We start from the raw sequence: 18918 nt of genomic DNA, 5'->3' as shown, positions 1-18918 counted from the left end.
TGGTGCTGAAGAGTGTGGACATCCACATGTATGCAGAACATCTAAACCAGACCCACTATTTCCTACCCTGTAAAAAAATCAATTCAAAATATATCAGAGACCTCAATGTTAGACTTTATTTTTTAAGTTTCATTCCATGAATGTTTCAACAAAAATTGACAAAGATGCATTAAAATAGGATGAAAATCATAATCTAATGCTTATATATCCTTTATTATCATTAATAAAGAAAACAGACTGTCCTATAAATAGGACACTCAGAAAATATAGTATCACTTACCCATATAAGCTATCTTATAAACAGGACATTGGGCAAATATGTTATCTGGGACACTGGGACAAAATGGGTTAAACTGAAACTACTAGAAAAAAGCAGGGGAAACACTTCAAGATATTGGCACAGGCAATGATTTCCTGAATAGAACTCAAATAGTTCAAGAAACAAAAACAAATATTATTAATAATGGGAATTAAAATCAAATAAATCTCCAAAAACATGCATTGGAGAATAGCCAGCCTCCTTCAACAAATGGTGCTGGGAAAAATGGAAATCCATATGGAATAAAATGAAATTAAACCCCTATCTCTCACCATGCACAAAACTCAACTCAAAATGGCTCAAGGACTTAGGAATACAACCAGAGACCCAGCATCTAATAGAAGAAAAAGTAGGTCCTAATCTCCATCATGTGGGATTAGGCCCCAACTTCCTTAATAAGACTCCTGTGGCACAAGAATTAAAATCAAGAATCAATAAATAGGATGGACTCAAACTCAAAAGCTTTTTCTCAGCGAAAGAAACAATCTGTAAGGTAAGTAGACAGATTACAGCTTGGGAGCAAATTTTTACCCCTCACACATCAGAGCACTAATCTCTAAGGTATATATAAACACCAAAAAAAACTAATAACCCAATCAATAAAAGGGCCAAGGACCTGAACAGACACTTCTCAGAAGATGATACACATTCAATCAACAAATATATGAAAAAATGTTCAACATCGCAAGCAATTAGAGAAATGCAAACCCAAACTACTCTAAGATTTCATCTCACTCCAGTCAGAATCACAGCTATTAAGAATACAAACAACAGGGGCTGGGGATGTGGCTCAAGCAGTAGTGCGATCGCCTGGCATGCGTACGGCCTGGGTTCGATCCTCAGCACCACAAACAACTAAAGATGTTGTGTCTGCCGAAAAACTAAATATATATATATATATATATATATATATATATATATATATATATATATATATATTAAAAAAAATTCTCTCTCTCTCTCTCTCTCTCTCAAACAACAATAAGTGTTGGTGAAGATGTGGGGAAAAAGGTACACTCATACACTGCTGGTGGAACTGGTGGAACTGCAAATTGGTGCAGTCATCTCCAACAGTATGGAGATTCCTTGGAAAATTGGGAATGAAACCACCATTTGACCCAGCTATCCCTCTCCTTGGCCTATACCCAAAGGACTTAAAAACAGCACACTACAGAGTCAATAAGAATACATTGTGGGCTAGGAAGTGTATTCCTAGGCACCAAAAATACCAAAATGCCTAAGATACAGTTCTTCCCTGTAAGGAAAATTAGTAAGAAAAATCAATATTTACGAAGTAATGTGATAGCTGCAATAGCAAAAGTATTCATGAGATATGAGAAAGAGTAATTGTCAGGGAAAATTTCACAAATGATAATGTCCATGCATAAGTCTAAGAAGACTAAAAGGCAGCAATGGGAAAATTGACAAAGGCAAAGACATGAGATTCTGGGGGGTTTTGGTTTGGTTTGGTTTTTGCAGTACTGGGGATTTAATCCAGGGCCTCATACATGCTAGGCAAGTACTCTACCACTGACCTACATCTCCAACCCCACAAAAAAACATGAAATCACCTATGTTCAAGAAAAATACAAGCATCAAAGTATTGCAACAAACACATGGTATTGGTTCAAGTGTAAATTATAAAATAACAAATCACAAAGAGCTTTGTTAGCCATACCAAAAAACTTGATCTTTGTCCTTTATAAGCAACTGAACAGGGAGTTCAAAGGAAGGGATAAGAATAAGGTTGCTGCTTTGGGAATTAATAGCATACATATAATGGGTAGTTAAAACCAAAGAAAGGATGATTATCTAGAAATCATGAGATGGGGTAGGATGGAAAAGAAAGAGACAAGACAGCTCCCTAAGGTAGATTAACAACTAAGAAAATCATGAGGGGAATAGGAAGAGAAATATGAAATCATCTAGAAGGAATCAATGGATGATATTTTTACAATGGGAATAGACTGAAAAGTTTTTAAACTGAAAATAGGGTTAGAAAATCAGAGTCAGTAGAAATGGAGATGCAGAAGCCAAAGCAAATATAGGGTAAAACTGATGGAGCAAGTTTATAGAGATGATTTAAGAGCAGAAGGATGAAAGTGAACAAAATAAATATGAAGTTGTCCATCAAATCATAGAAGTTCAAAGGATTAAATTTAAAATGAGGGAAGTATTCTATTATTGTTTGAATATATTCTATTCTCTCCAAAATTCATGTAGAAGGTTAGTCCCCATTATGAGCTATTAAGAGGGTGGAAACTAAATACAGTCATTGTATTTAGAGGTGAGGCCTTTGGAAGGTGATTGGGATTAAGTAAAGACATCCAGTGGAGCGCGGTGGCATGCCTGTAATCCCAGCAGTTTGGGAGGCTGAGACAGGAGGATCACAAGTTCAAAGCCAGCCTTAGTAAAAGCAAGGCACTAAGCAACTCAGTGTGAGACCCTGTCTCTAAATAAAATACAAAATAGGGCTGGGGATGTGGCTCAGAGGTTGAGTGCCCCTAAATTCAATCCCCAGTACCAAAAATAAATAAATAAAGTCATCCAGGTAGAGCCCTCACATTTGAATACTAGTGGCTTTATGAGAAGATAGATCAGAAAAACACATCAGCTTCCTGTCTATTGCCATGAGATGCCCTGCACTACCTCAGTGTTTTGCCAGTATATCAGCATCAGATAAAAACCCCTCAGGGCTGGGGATGTGGCTCAAGCGGTAGCGCGCTCGCCTGGCATGCGTTCGGCCCGGATTCGATCCTCAGCACCACATACAAACAAAGATGTTGTGCCCGCCGATAACTAAAAAATAAATATTAAAAAAAAAAAAAACTAGGGGAGAGGCCATTTTCTATTCTACTTCAAACTCTATTGGAATATTCTGTTCAATTCCAAGGTCCACCTTTGAGGTACTCCACCATTAACATATAAGCACATCCATCTTAGTACCATTACCTATAGGGATTAGGTAGTAAGTAGAACCACTGATTCAATTAAGTGGCAAATAAGTAATAAGTCTCCATTTGAGTAATGCCTCCTGCCTTGCTTAAACTCTGAAAAAGTTAGTATCATCATGTTGATACTATTACCAACAAGTTTAGTAAATGCAGTTTATAATTTTTTGTAGTTTAAAATATCCACAGAAAGCAACCAAGTGATGAGTTATAGAAAAAAAAAACTAGAAAAAATAGGGCTCAGATAATAAGAATTAATGGTAACACTGCCTTCATGTGGTAGGGGGGAAAAAAACTCCATACTACAGTAAACCAGTAAGTTACAGAGAGGTAAACTTTTATTAGCTTTATTAGCTTACTCACAAAGTAGTGATCTCCCAGTCACCAAAAAACGTTCAACCAAAAGTTGGACATAAGAAAACATGAGAAGGAATTTTTGCCCTGTCACTTTCTATCACAAGATGTGTACAGTTTTACCAGCTGACAAGTAATCATATTGTGTTCTTTGATATGTCCATTATTATTGGTTTAAAGAATATATATGAGTGTATCCATCTTAACCACTGGAACAGAATTCTCCATTCCTCTATAGTCATTCTATACTATAATTATTTATTATGAGAATTATAAAAATATTGATCTAATCAGTTTTTTTTAATCTCTTCCTCACATCCCTAATGCCTATTCACCTATACCTAGTACATTAGACCCTCCATATCTGCATCAACCAACCAAGGATTGAAAATATTTTTTTAAAAGTTGAGGTCTTGGGCTGGGGATGTGGCTCAAGTGGTAGCGCGCTCGTCTGGCATGCGTGCAGCCCGGGTTCGATCCTCAGCACCACATACAAACAAAGATGTTGTGTCCGCCGAGAACTAAGAAAAAATAAATAAATATTTAAAAATTCTCTCTCTCTCTCTGTCCCCCTCTCTCTCTCACTCTCTCTTTAAAAAAAAAAAAAAAAAAAAAAAAGTTGAGGTCTTTACTGAACATGTACAGAATTTATCATTATTACTATAACAATACAGTATAACAACTACTTAAATAGCATTTGCAATGTACTAGATATTATAAGCAATACAGAGATAATTTAAAGTATACAGGAGGATGTGCATAAGTTATACACAAAAACTGCCATTTTTTAAAAGGGACTTGAACATCTTCAGATTTTGGAATGCACTGTTGGTACAGAAGGGGAAATTACACCACCTGTAATCAACACTTCCCACCTCCTGTAGATGCAAAATGATGACTCTATAAAGAGTAGCACAGAACAGACATTCAAAAAGTTATTTTGCCAAGCAAATGAAAATATGAAGACAGTGTTGGGTAAATACATTTCTTGCGCTTCTCAATGTTACATCACAATACATGTGAAGTTATCCAAGTATCTGAATAACTGAGTGACTGGTATACCCTCATTACAGACTATTTTAAAGCATAAGAATTAAAGGACACTGTTTATTAAGTATAGTCACTAATGCCACCAAACTCAGTGATAAAACCTTCACCCTTACCTGACCACAATGCCAACTATATGAGTTCTTGCTGAGCCAGTGCCTATTGGGAAGGTTCAGAATACCCAATCTGGGATTACTAGAGCAAGGTAGGAGGCAACTAATAGTCATACTCCCCAGTTTAGTGCTTTCTCCATTGGTAACAAATACCAACTATAAGATGTCCCCTGGACAGCAGGGAACTCCCTAGAGCTATCTTCATGAAGGTTTCCTAAAAATTCAGTAGAAATGCAAAAGGAACAGAGTCCTAGGTCCAACTATGTATGTCACCAATGACCTTTCATCAAAGACTCTATATTTATTATTTGTTCAGGGTACCTTCCTAGTCACTGATATAAACACACATATAAACACACATATACTGTCTATAAAGATTTTGAAAAGAAATAAAAATCCTTCTAGTAAATAAGCCAGGAAAGAAAGTAGTTATTTCTGGCACATTATTTTTTTTTTTTTAAGAGAGAGAGAGAGAGAGAGAGAGAGAGAGAGAGAGGGAGGGAGGAAGGGAGGGAGGGGGAGGGAGAGGGAGGGAGGGAGGGGGAGGGAGAGGGAGGGAGGGAGGGGGAGGGAGAGGGAGGGAGGGAGGGAGGGGGGGAGAGAGAGAATTTTTTAATATTTATTTTTTAATTTTCGGCGAACACAACATCTTTGTATGTGGTGCTGAGGATCGAACCCGGGCCGCATGCATGCCAGGCGAGCGCGCTACCGCTTGAGCCACATCCCCAGCCCCTGGCACATTAATATTTTTATCATGGCAAATTAGATTACTATTAGATTTTGGGTAGTATTTATGATCTAACAAAAATATTTAATCTTAAATAAAAATGTATTTCATTTTAACATAATCTACATTTTAATTTTATATATTCACCACACGTCAGTAGGTGGATTAATAACTTATACAGTATTTCCATTGCCAAAATGAACTATATTTAAATATAATTACTATGTGCTGTTCTATTTGGAAAAGACAAAAAAATTCATTTGAAAGAAATTGTTATCAGTACACACAGAAATGACATTCTCTAATTGTCTTTTTCTTTTTGCTTAATATTATCTTTTGTATCTTTTCAGGTTTCTGGTTTTGTTAAAATCTTATGTTAAAGAAAAACGCTGTTAGTACCTCTTTACCAAAATAACATTCACCTTCAGGTATTCATATTTACTACATTGAAGTTAATTCCTTACAAATTGTCACTGGTTTGTCTTTTTTTTTTTTTTTAATTAGAACATTGTAGTTATACAGTAGTTGGGTTCATCCCAACAAAATCGTACATGCATAGAATTCGGTTTAAGTTCAAGATCCCCTGCTTTTCCCTCCTATCCTTCCTCCGCACTTCTGTGTCCTCCTGCCTCAGTCTACCAAGCCACTGGGATAACAGGCATGCACCACTACACCCAGCAATTTTATTTTTGATTGGTTGCTTTTACTTATATATAAAGGTGAAATTCTCTGTGCTATATTTATAAATCATTTGCATGATTTTTTTTTGAAGAATTCATTCTGGGGGGCACAGGGCAGCACACCTATAATCCTAGCAAATGGGTGGTTGATACAGGAGTATTTAAAGTTCGAAACCAACATCAGCAATTTAGTGAGGCCCTCAGGACTTAGTAAGACCCTATCTCAAAAATAAAACTTAAAAAAGGGCTGCGGATGTGGCTCAGTGGTTAAGCAACACTGGGTTCAATTCCTGGTACGAATAAATAAATAAATCTGCATTTCTTTCCCTTTCTGTCTTTCCACTCTGCCTCTCAGTCTCCTCCTTCTACAAAACTGATCTTCCCTGTATCTTATGATATCCTACCCTTCCCTCTTTATTTTACTTTAGCTTCCACATTTGAAAGAAAACATTCATTCGACCTTTGAGTTTCTGGGTGTGGCTTATTTCACTTAACATGACGTTCTCCGCTTCCATCCATTTACCTACAAATGCCATATTTCATTCTTCTTTTTGACTGAGTAGAACTCCATTGTGTGTGTTGTGTGTGTGTATAGTTTCTTAACCCATTCATCTATTGACAGGCATTGGGTTGACTCCATTATTTGGCTATTGTGAATTGTTCTGCTATAAAAGTTAAGGTGGCTGTATCCCTAATGTATGCTTCTTTTAGTATTTTGTATTAATACCAAGAAGTGTGATAGCTGGGTCATATGGTGGTTCCATTCCTAGTTTTCTGAGGAATTATCATACTGCTTTCCAGAGTGGTCATACTAGTGTGCAGTCCCACCAACAATGTACAAGTGTACTTTTTCCCCCACATCCTCCCAGCATTTATTATTGTTTGTAACCTTGATAATTACCATTCTGATTGGAATGAGATGAAATCTTAGTGTAGTTTCAATCTGCATTTCCCTGATTGCTATATACTGAACATTTTTTCATATATTTGTTACCAAGACTGCTTCTTCTGATAAGTATCTGTACAGTTCTTTTGCCCATTTATTGAGTTATTTGACTTTTTGGCAGTTTTTTTAGTTTTTTTTTAATAGTCTATTTGTTGATGAACATACATACATACATACATTTATTTATTCATTTATTTATTGTGCTAAGAATTGAGCCCAGTGCCTCACACATGCTAGGCAAGCGCGCTCTACCACTGAGCCACAACCTGAGCCCTTGAGTTCTTTATATTATATTCTAGATATTAATCCCCTGTCGGAGAAATGGCTGGCAAAAATTTTCTCCCATACTCTAGGCTGTCTCTTCACACTCTTAATCCTTTCCTTTGCTGTGCAGAAGCTTTTTAGTTTGATGGCATCCTACTTATTGATTCTTGGTTTTAGTTCTTGCACTTTGGGGATCTTGTTGAGGAAGTCAGTGCCAGCATCAATATGACAGGAGTGTTGACCCTATGTTTTCTTCTAGCAGTTGCAAGGTTTCTGGTCCAATTCCTCAGTTTCTGATCCATTTTGATTTGACATTTGTGCTGGATCACACAAATGGGTCTAGTTTCATTTTTCTACATATAGCTATCCAGTACTCCTAGCACCATTTGTTAAAGAAGCTGTCTTTTCTCCAAATGCATTTTTGGCATCCTTGTCAAATATCAGATGGCTGTAAGTATGTGGGTTGTCTCAATCCAACACTAAATTGCTGATGTTGGTTTTGAACTTGAAATATAAATTTTCAGAACAGTTTCCAATGATCTCCTGGATTTCAGAAGTATCTGTGGTGATATTTCGTTTTTAATCTCTAACTTTGTTGATTTGCATCTTCTCTTTCTTTTTTAATTTTCTTTTATTTGTAGATGGATACAATACTTTATTTTGATACAATACTTTATTTTTTTTATTTTTTAGTTGTCTTCTATTCTGTACCACTGATCTTCATGTCTATTTTAATGCCAATACTATACTGTTTTTGTATAGCTCTATAGTATAATTATAGATCAGGCATTGTGATGCCCCCTGCATTTCTTTTCTTCCCAGTATTGCTTTGATGTTCTGACTTTCTTAATTCTTTTTTTTTTAATTTGCTCTACTTAGTTGTACATGAAAGCAGAATGCATTTCAATTCATCATATACAAATGGAGAGCAACATTTCAATTCTCTGGTTTTACACAGTATAGAGATGCACCATTTGTGCAATCATACATGTACCTAGGATAATGAAGTCCATCTCATTCCACCATCTTTCCTACCCCCATAACCCCTCCCCATCCTCCCCTTTGCCCAATCCAAAGTTCCTCCAATCTTCCCATGCCCCTTCTTATTCTTCAAAATAAATTTAAGGATTGTTTTTTTAATTCTGTGAAGAATGTCATTGATATTTTGATGGGGACTGCACTGATCTGTATATTGCTTTTAGTAATATAGCCATTTTGACTATATTACTTCTGCCAATCCAAGAACATGAAAGGTCTTTCCATCTTCTAAGGTCTTCTTCAATGTCTTTCTTCAGTGTTCTGTAATTTTCATTTTAGAATTCTTTTACTTCCTTGGTTAGGTTAATTCCCAAATTTTTGTGGGGTTTTTTTGTTGTTGTTGTTTTGTTTTTTGTTTTTTGAGGTTATTGTGAAGGGATCGATTTAGTAGATTTCTTCCTACTGTTGGAATATAACAAAACTATTGATTTGTACATGTTGATCTTGTATCCTATTACTTTGCTGAACTAATTTAGAAGCTACAGAAGTCTTCTGGTGGAGTTTTTTAGATCTTCTAGACATTGCATCATGTCACCCACAGAGACAGTTTGACTCTTTTCCTATTTGTATCCCTTAAATTTCCTTTTTTTGCCTGCTTGCTCTAACTAGTGTTTTGAGAACTATATTGAATTGAAGTGGTAAAGGTGGAAAACCTTGTCTTGTTCCTGATTTTAGAGGACATGCTTTTAATTTTTCTCCATTCATTATGTTGGTTTTGGGTATGTCATAAATAGCCTTTATGATGTTGAGGTAAGTTCCTCCCATCCCTAGTTTCTCCAGCATTTTTAACATGAATGGGTGCTGGATTTCATCAAAGGCCTTTTCTGCATCTATTGAGATAATCCCATGATTCTTGTCCTTAATTCTGTTTAAGTGTGAATTACACTTATTGATTTGTGTATGATGAACCAACCTTTCATCCCTGGGATATCCCTGGGATGAAACCTACTTGATATGGTATATTATCTTCTTGATGTGTTTTGGATGTGGTTTGTTGATATTTTTATTAAGGACTTTTGTATCTATGTTTATCAGAGATATTGGTCTGTAATTTTCTTTCCTTGATGTGTCTTTGTCTCATTTTGGTATCAGGGATATACTGGCTTCATAGGATGCATTCAGAGTGTTCTCTCCCTTTCAATTTCGTGGAATAATTTGAGAAAGACTGGTGTTCATTCTTCTTTAAAAGTCTGGTAGAACTCAGCTTAGACTCCATTTGGACCCGGGCTTTTCTTTGTTAGAAGGTTTTTAATTAGTGTTTAAATTTCATTACTTGATATTGGTACATTTAGGTTATCTATTTATTCCCAGTTTGATTTGGGTAGTCATATGTATCTAGAAAGTTGTCAATGTCTTCTAGATTGTCCATTTATTATTATCTATTTATTCCCAGTTTGATTTGGGTAGTCACATGTATCTAGAAATTTGTCAATATCTTCTAGATTGTCCATTTATTAGAATATAAATTTTCAGAACAGTTTCAAATGATCTTCTGGGTTTCAGAAGTATATGCGGTGATATTTTGTTTTTCATCTCTAACTATATTGATTTGCATCTTCTCTTTCTTTTTTAATTTTTTTTAAATTTGTAGATGGATACAATAATTTATTTTTTTCTTTTTTAGCTGTCAATGGACCTTTATTTTATTTATTGATACATGGTGCTTAGAGTCAGACCCAGTGCCTCACACAAGCGCTTTGCCACTGAGCCTCAATCCCAGCCCACTTTTATTTATTTTTATGTGGTGCTGAAGATAGAACCCAGTGCCTCACATGTACTAGGCAAGGGCTCTACCATTGAGCTACAACCCCAACCCCATCTCTCTCTTTTGGTTAATTTAGCAAGGGTTTATCAATCGTATTTACTGCGTTCATTGCATTGATCCTGTGTGGTTTATTCTCAGTTTCATTAATTTTGGCTCTGATCTTAATTATTTTCTGTCTTCTATTGATTTTGGAATTAGTTCCTTTTCTAAGGCCTTGCGGTGGAGCATACTTTTACTTTTTTGGGATATAATTTTTCACAGTAAGCACTCAATGCTATAAATTTTCCTCTTAGAAGTACTTACATACTATACTAGAGATTTTGATATGCTGTATCTCTATTCTCATTTGTTTCTAAGAATTTCTTGATTTCTACTCATTTCTTCTTTTATTCATTCTTCATTTAAAAGAGTATTGTTCAATCTCCATGTGTTAATATAATTTCTCTTATTTCTCTTATTTTTCTTGCTGTTGATTTTTGGTTTCATTCTATTAAGATCCAATAAGGTGATGAGATTATATTAATTATTCTACAAAGCTAGTGCTTTGTACAAGTATAATCTATCAAGAAAACTACTATAAAATTTCTGGTGTTATGGTTTGGATGTGAGGTGTCCACCAAAAGCTGATGTGTGAGACAATGCAAGAAGGTTTAGAAGAGAAATGATTTGGTTATAAGAGCCTTAACCCAATCAGTGAATTAATTTCCTGATAGGATTAACTGGGCGATGACTGAAGACACTAGAGTGTGGTTGGAGGAGGTGGGTCATTGGGGGTGTGCCATTGGGGAATATATTTTGTATTTGTCAAGTAGAGTTTCTTTCTTCCTCCCTCCCCCCTCCCTCCCTCCCTCCCTCCCTCCCTCCCTCTCTCTCTCTCTCTCTCTCTCTCTCTCTCTCTCTCTCTCTCTCCTGTCTGATCATCATGTGAGCTGCTTCCCTACACCACACTCTCCCACCATAATGTTCTGCTTCACCTTGTGCCCCAAGGAATGAAGCCTGCTGTCTAGGGATTGAGACCTATAAAACCGTGAGACCCCAAATAAACTTTTCCTTCTCTGAAAATGCTTGTCAGGTCTTTTAGTCACAGCAACAGAAAAGTTGACTAAAACATCAGGGTAGCTGAGAACATAGTTAAATGATAGAGCTTATGCTTAGCATATACAAAATCCTAGGTTCAATCCCCATACTCTGCCACATACCAAAAAAAAAAAAAAAGAAAGAAAAGAAACAGAGAAAGAAAAAATTTTCCTGTGATAATACAGACAAAAATTTACCAACTACTTTGCTTAAATGCTGTGATTAGAGAGCAATAGTAATCACAGTAATTATTATTATTGTGATTGCTATGCTATTACTTCATTGTAATAGTCTCATCACTACTGTAATCCAATCATACATTAGTACATGACCTTGTTATATTAATGCTTACAATCTCCCCAAAGTTATTTTTATTTTGGCAACGTATCTTTTTATTTATTTTATTATGGATAATTTAAGTATATATAAGAGTAGAGATAATAGTAAAGACACCAGGCATGAACACAGTACTCTCTAAAATCGTTACCAGGTTACAGCTAACCACTTCACTTCCTGCTGACCCTATCCCCCTCTTCACAAGTCATTTTGAAGTAAATGCTGTATATCATACCATCTCATCCATACATGCCTCTAGGAGCCAATGACACTTTTAAAAAGCCCAATACATAATCACACTTAAAAAACATAATTATTTAATATCATCAAATACCAGTCAGCATTGACAGAATATTTCTCACTATATTATTTGAAAGTAATCAGTAAACACTGTTTTCCCTTTCTAATATACCATGAGTCACCCTGAGACCTGCTTGCTTCAGCTGAAGTCAATTCTATTATTTTTTTTCACAATGCCAGTTACTTTTGGATCAAGTTCCACTACTGAGCCATAGGGAATATACCCCAAACTGACACAACTTCCAGAAAGAAAAGGCAAAATTACTTAACACTAGTATAGACTGATAATAAGACAAAAATTTACAGACAATTATAAATGTAAAAGGTAAAGAATATGAGTAACAAAATAATCTCTCCTTGAAGTACTAAGTAATCTCAATAACTATCATTGCCACACACACATCTTCATTATAAGCAATCAACAAACTCCAGCTTTTGTTTTGTTTATTACTCTACTGGCCTCAGTCAGTCTAAGAACAAGAGGAAAGGTTTTACTATTCTTTCTTTATTCCAAAAAGCTATGACAGAATGAAGAAATTTTAAAACTATCTGTATGCAGCTTTGATTTGTTTTTTTAAAAGGCACAGTACTTTTTAAATTTTCCCACTACTGTAGTCAATACAAACAGAAGAAGGGAAATAAATTCCCCATTAGAAGAGAAGATGAAACAAGCCACATACTTATTATGTCCCAGAAATCTCATTTTCTAATTAAAATTTATGTAAATTTCATACATTATAATCATTGTTATTTATGTTTTAAGAACAGTGTTTCTTTTTCAATTATTCTAATAAATCAATGCTTCAGAAAGATGTGTACATTTATTCTATAGCTTTGTTGGTCTGTGAGACAAGGTTTTACTATGTTGTCCAGGCTGGCCTCAAACTCCTGGGCTGTGATCCTCCTGCTTCAGCCTTACAAGTAGCTAAGATTGTAGTGTATACCACCTCTCCTGGCTTATTCTGTAGCTTTGGGTATTTCCTAGCATGCACATTTGGAAAACATGGACATATAAGACTGCAGACTTGACTTTATAGTCAAACATAGCTGAGTTCCAATCTCAGCCTTGTTACTCACGACCTGTCATTAGGTAGTTGACCTTTTTATCTCCTATTTTATTTTTTTTTAAGTTGTAGATGGACACATTACCTTTATTTTATTTACTTATTTTTATGTGGTGCTGAGGATCGAACCCAGGGCCTCACATATGCTAGGTGAGCACTCTACCACTGAGCCACAACCCCGGCCTATTTTCTCATTTTTAAATGGAAATAATAACAATGACTATCACAGACTGGATGGGTATACCAATTAGATATAATAATACACAAATAAAAAAGCTTATCAAAGAGCCTAGCAGAAAGAAACTGCTAGCAAATGTTAGTAGTAGTTATTATAATTACTATATTTTAAATCAAACTGTAAAATAAGGGATTGTCTACCTTGCAAGGTAGGGTGGTAAGAACTGTAAAGGACCTAAGATTCTACCCAACTTAGCTGCAAGCTAATAATTTATCCTATTATAATTTCATGGATGCTAGAGGAAAATACAAGACTCTTGGGTCAAGGACAAAGAGATTTATTAGTCACATCAATAATAACCACAGTAGCAGCATTCTTTTTACATAATTCCTAAACCTCAGGATGACACAGAGTGGGCCAAATGACATCATACATCCAGTGAATTGCATTAGAGGAGAGAAACTCTATGCTTATGGAATGTGAATCAATTATATTGGATAAAAATTATGATTGCCATTTCTTTAGAAGCAAAAAATATCTTTATCTGACAGACTAAAAGTAACCTGCCTTTTGGTCTGGAAGGCAACACTACCAAGGCTGGGTGAAACATGACATCCTTGCAAAGATATTCTAGAACAACCAGTGCCTCTATTCATAAGAGGTACAGAAATGTAGGAGACACATAGAGGATTGCATTCAAACATTATCCTCTCATTTATAGCCATCCTGGATGTTGATGAATTTTTTTTTTAATGAGTATGCCACTCCAGCAACAACTCTGATTAATCCAACTGACAATTTGTCTCACACATAATTAATTAAAGCTGCTATCAACAAGACTAAACAGCAGGATGAGGTCAATCTTCACAATTGATTTTAACCATAATCCTCAAGATCACATACCCAAATAAGATAAATCCTACGAGCCATCAGGGTCTACCCCAGAGTTATAATATGGATATGAGGTGTTACCCAAAAGTTCCTATGTCAATGCACAAAGGTGAAATGACTGGCTTGTGGGAGCTGTAACCTATCTAAAAAGTTCATCCTAGTTTGAATGAACTCACAGGGTGGTAGCTATAAGCAGGCGGGGCACGGATGGAAGAGGTGACTCACTAGGGGTAAGCCCTAGAAAGATTCATCTTCCCGGGGGGCCCCCTCCCTCTCTCTGCTTCCTGGCCACCAGAAATGAAGCAGCACTTCTCCACTTCCCCGCTTATGTTTTGCCTCACTTTCAGCCCACCATGGACTGAACCTCTGAAACCTGAGCCTAAAATAAATTTTTCATTAAGTTGTTCTTGTCCACTATTTTGGTCACAGAGACAAAAACCTGACCAACACACTCAGAAAGCCAGGTGGCTTTTCCATTTCTACCAAGACATTAATACAAGAACAATAGGATGGTTTAGCAATTGTGCAGACTGCCTTAGCCCACTAAGAAAAATCAAGGGCAATTTTATCCTTAAATAACTCTGGTCAATGAATTGAGACTGACCTTAATCCATCTCAAGGCCACAGTAGGTCACTGATTGCTTAAGCTAAAAAAAGTCAAAAAACAAAAAGAAAAATTTTATACTGCCTAAGCTAAATGAACCACTCCCCTCATAGAGACAAGTGTTCACAGAGTATACATAAGTAACAAATCAGTTATCACTTGGGGAAGCTTCTCCAAGTAACCAAAAATAAACTCACTTTGGAAAGATCTCAAAAGTCATCTACAGACTACAAAATCTACTGATATTTCCTTAAAATTCAAAGGTACAAGAGTCTGTGTTTTTAGGAGGCAGGCAAGTCAAGGCTTGGTTTACACTAAAGAAGTACAGTCCCAGGGGCACAGACAATGCTCCTAGAAAGGATTGTAAAGCTAAAAGACGGTGTTCCATGCTCCACACACAATCTAACCCCACTAAAACTTCAGCAATAATTTAACATAAAGATTAGAGGACATAAACCCCCAAACTAACAACCAGACCCCAAGTAGAAATTGCTAGGGAGGGGCCTCAGGTCCAACACTAGAGAGGATAACTGTATACACCACACCCACAAAGGACCTCATCCAAGATCCCATTTCTTTAGAACATACAGAGTTGTCAAGTCTAGAAGAATGATCACAGAGGGTGTACCTCATATACTCTGCTATATACAACTCAAATGCCTGACCTCAATAAAGAGATAGAGATACTGAAAAAGAACCAAACAAATCTTGGAAATGAAAGACATAATAAATCAAATAAAAAATTAAGCTGAAAGTCTCTCCAATAGAGTATACCAAGTAGAAGACAGAATCCCAGAGCTGGAAAACAAAGTGGACAGCCTTGAATATTCAGACAATAATAAAGAAAAGAAAGTAAATTACCATGATCAAAATATACAAGAACTCTGAAATGGCCACATTACTAAAAGTGATCTATATATTCAATGCAATTCCAATCAAAATTCCAATGATAATCTTCATAGAACTAGAAAAAACAGTCCTAAAATTCATATGGAAGATAAAAGACCCATCCTTTTTTGTTTTCGTTTTTTGGTACTATGGATTTAACCCAGAGACACTTAAACATTCAGCCACATCCCCAGGACACCCCCCTCCCCTTTTTTTTGAGTCAGGGTCTCACTAAGTTGCTTAGGGCCTCACTAAGTTGCTAAGGCTGGCTTTGGACTTGTGATCCTCCTACCTGAGTCATTGGGATTACAGCCATGCACCTCCATGCCTGGCTAGCCAAAGCAACTGTAAGCAAAAAAAAAAAAAAAAAAAAAAAAAAAAAAAAAAAAAAAAACCAATGCTGGAGGAATTATAATACCTGATTTCAAATTATACTATAGAGCTGTAATAACAAAAACAGCCTGGTAACTGCCGTAAATATATATATATATATATACACACACACACACACACACACACACACACACAAGCCAATGCAATAGAATGAAAGAAATAAATTCACATAGATATATACAGTCATCTGATTATTGACAAAGGCGTCAAAAACATATATTGGAGAAAAGAGAGCCTTTTTTAAATGGTACTCATAAAAATGGATATCCATACATAGAAGAATGAATCTACATCCCTACCTCTAACCCTGCATAAGTCAACTTGAAATGGATCCTAGACCTAGAAATTAGACCAATAACTTTGCAACTGCAAAAAGAAAATATAGGGTCAGCGCTCCAAGATATAGGCATAGGCAACAATTTCTTCATAGTCCTTTTAAAGAATTACTAAATGGGATGGCATCAAATTAAAAAGTTTCTGTGCAGCAAAGAAAACAAAAGTATGAAGAGAAGCCCTACAGAATGGGAGAAAATCTTTGCCAGCTACTCTTCCAAAAGAGGACTAATATCCAGAATAAACAAAGGACTCACAAGAGGGAGAAAAGGGATGATCTAATCAACAAGTGAATTGAGCAAGCACTTCTCAAAAGAATACAAATGGCCAACAAATAATGAACAAAAGTTCAATATTTCAGCAGAGAAATACAAGTCAAAATCACACTAAGATTTTCATCTCACTAGTTAGACTGGCAATCATCAAGCATACAAATAATACTAAATGCTGGCAAAGATGTGGAGGAAAAAGAACACTTTATACAGTGTTTGTAGAACTTTAAATTAGTGCAACCACTACAGCAATCAGTATGGAGTGCCTCAAATACTAAGAATGGAACCACCATGTGACCCAGGTGTTATCACTCCTCAATATTTACCCTCAAAAATTAAAGTCAACATACTATAGCAATACACGCATGCCCCTATTTGTAGAAGCACAATTCACAATATCAAAGTAATAGAACTAGCCTAAGTGTCCATCAACAGATGAATAGATAAATAAAAAGAGGTTTGTATATACAACAGAGTTGTATTCTGCCATAAAGAATAATGAGGGGCTGGGGATATGGCTCAAGCGGTAGCTCGCTTGCCTGGCATGTGTGGGGCGCTGGGTTCGATCCTCAACACCACATAAAAATAAAAAATAAAGACAGTGTGTCCACCTAAAACTAAAAAATAAACATTTAGGGAAAAAAGAATAATGAAATTGTTGTTACAGGAAAATGGATGGAATTAAGATCATTATTTTAAGTGAAATAAGCCAGACTCAGGAAGTCGAGGGTTGTCTGCTTTCTCTCACAGGTGGCACCTAGACAGAAAAAAAGGGGAGGAGGAAAGAGGGTGATTTCATAAAATTAGAAGGGAGACCAGTTTAGTAGAGAAAGGGACCAGCAGAGGGAAGAGAGGAGAGAAAAAGTACTAGAGAATGAAACTGAACAAATTATATTAGGTACACATACCAATGTCATAATGTACTCCACTATTACATATAATTGTAATGTACCAAATAAAAAATTAATTGAAGAAAAAAAGAAAGAGTTGTTAGATCTTTACAAGTAGGATCTACTTCAGGCTGAGACACAGTCAATCTATGTCCCAACCTAGGGCTTAATACTTGTTTTGGGAAGGAATAAATAAGGTCAGTCCAGCCCCTATCCAGGCCAAGATTCAGGTGGCCATCATCTGCCCTACAAATTCTCTGAGTGAAGGCTATGGGATGCAGTGAAGAAGACATCTGAGTGTTTTGACACTTTTTTTGCATGGAAGATACAGAGCTAGGGCCAATCCCGATAAGGAGAACAGCAAATCCCGACCAGAGCCCCCTAATAGGGAATACCAGATACAGTAGTTAATTAAATTTGACGTGCTTGCAGCAATTTAGAAGAGCTGCACCTAGGAATTTTCCTTTTTTCCTTCATAAGAAAGTCTTTAAGAATGGGTGTCAGGGCTGGGGTTGTGGCTCAGCGGTAGAGCACTCACCTAGTACTTGCAAGGCCTGGGTTCGATCCTCAGCACCACATATAAGTAAATAAATAAAATAAAGGTATTGAGTCCACTACAACTAAAAAAAAAAAAGAATGGTTGTGAAGGGCTGGGGTTGTGGCTCAGTGGTAGAGCACTTGCCTAGCATGTGAGAAGCACTGGGATCGATTCTCAGCACTGCATACAAATAAAAAATAAATAAAGGTCCATTGATAACAATATTAAAAAAAAAGAGTGGTTGTGAAAGACAAAGAACATTACTGTCTTTCCCTCCCTTGAACATTAGAAGTCTAAGATATTTCCTCCTCCAGTATCAGGACTATTGCTCTGTTCACTGCCACAAAAGTCATTATTTCTCAATCCAGTAGCCATTAACTTCATCTTTTTTTTCAATCATTTCATACTCACACCTAGACCTTTTATCCAGAAATGTCAAGTACAAGAAGTTCAACAGAATTTTTATGAAACCTATAGAAACCCATTATGGCCTCCACTGGCCCACATGGGCCACCAATGGACACAGCAATCAGTGTACTAAACCACAGTCACTATTCTGATAATCTAGAACTGTATCAATCCAACAAGAGACTCCAGGTAGCTGAACAAGAACTAGGTTTGAATTCTGAAAGCCACCATTTGGTCTTGCCACCACATAGAAGGTACACACCAGCCAAGCTGGTTTGCAGTTGCTGCTAGTGGAAAAACAGAAACAACATGCCCACAAATGGTCGACGTGGAATCTCAATTTTTCAAAACAAAGCTATAAACTTCCCACCTCTTCTGTCCTGATCATTACTCAGAAAGTGATCAAGCTTAGACAATTCCTTTCTGGGGAGAGTTATATTCAGAGACCAAACTGACTTACTAAGGTATGTGAACTAGGAGGAAGCAAAGGATGTCAAATTTGATTTTTGAAAAAACTGTCCCAACGTTCAATGTTCATCAAC

General features: G+C 36.3%; 1 protein-coding gene across 1 annotated transcript in view; it reads right to left on the bottom strand.

The window, feature by feature from the left end:
• The window catches only part of FAF1 (Fas associated factor 1), a 401623-nt gene that overhangs the window by 370216 nt on the left and 12489 nt on the right, over positions 1-18918 (bottom strand). The gene's annotated exons all lie outside the window — the stretch shown is intronic.

Source organism: Spermophilus citellus (assembly GCF_964194105.1).
Source record: "Spermophilus citellus genome assembly, chromosome: 9".
Taxonomy (NCBI): domain Eukaryota; kingdom Metazoa; phylum Chordata; class Mammalia; order Rodentia; family Sciuridae; genus Spermophilus; species Spermophilus citellus.
The sequence above is the reverse complement of the archived record's forward strand: the minus strand, read 5'-3'. Positions and strand labels throughout refer to the sequence as shown.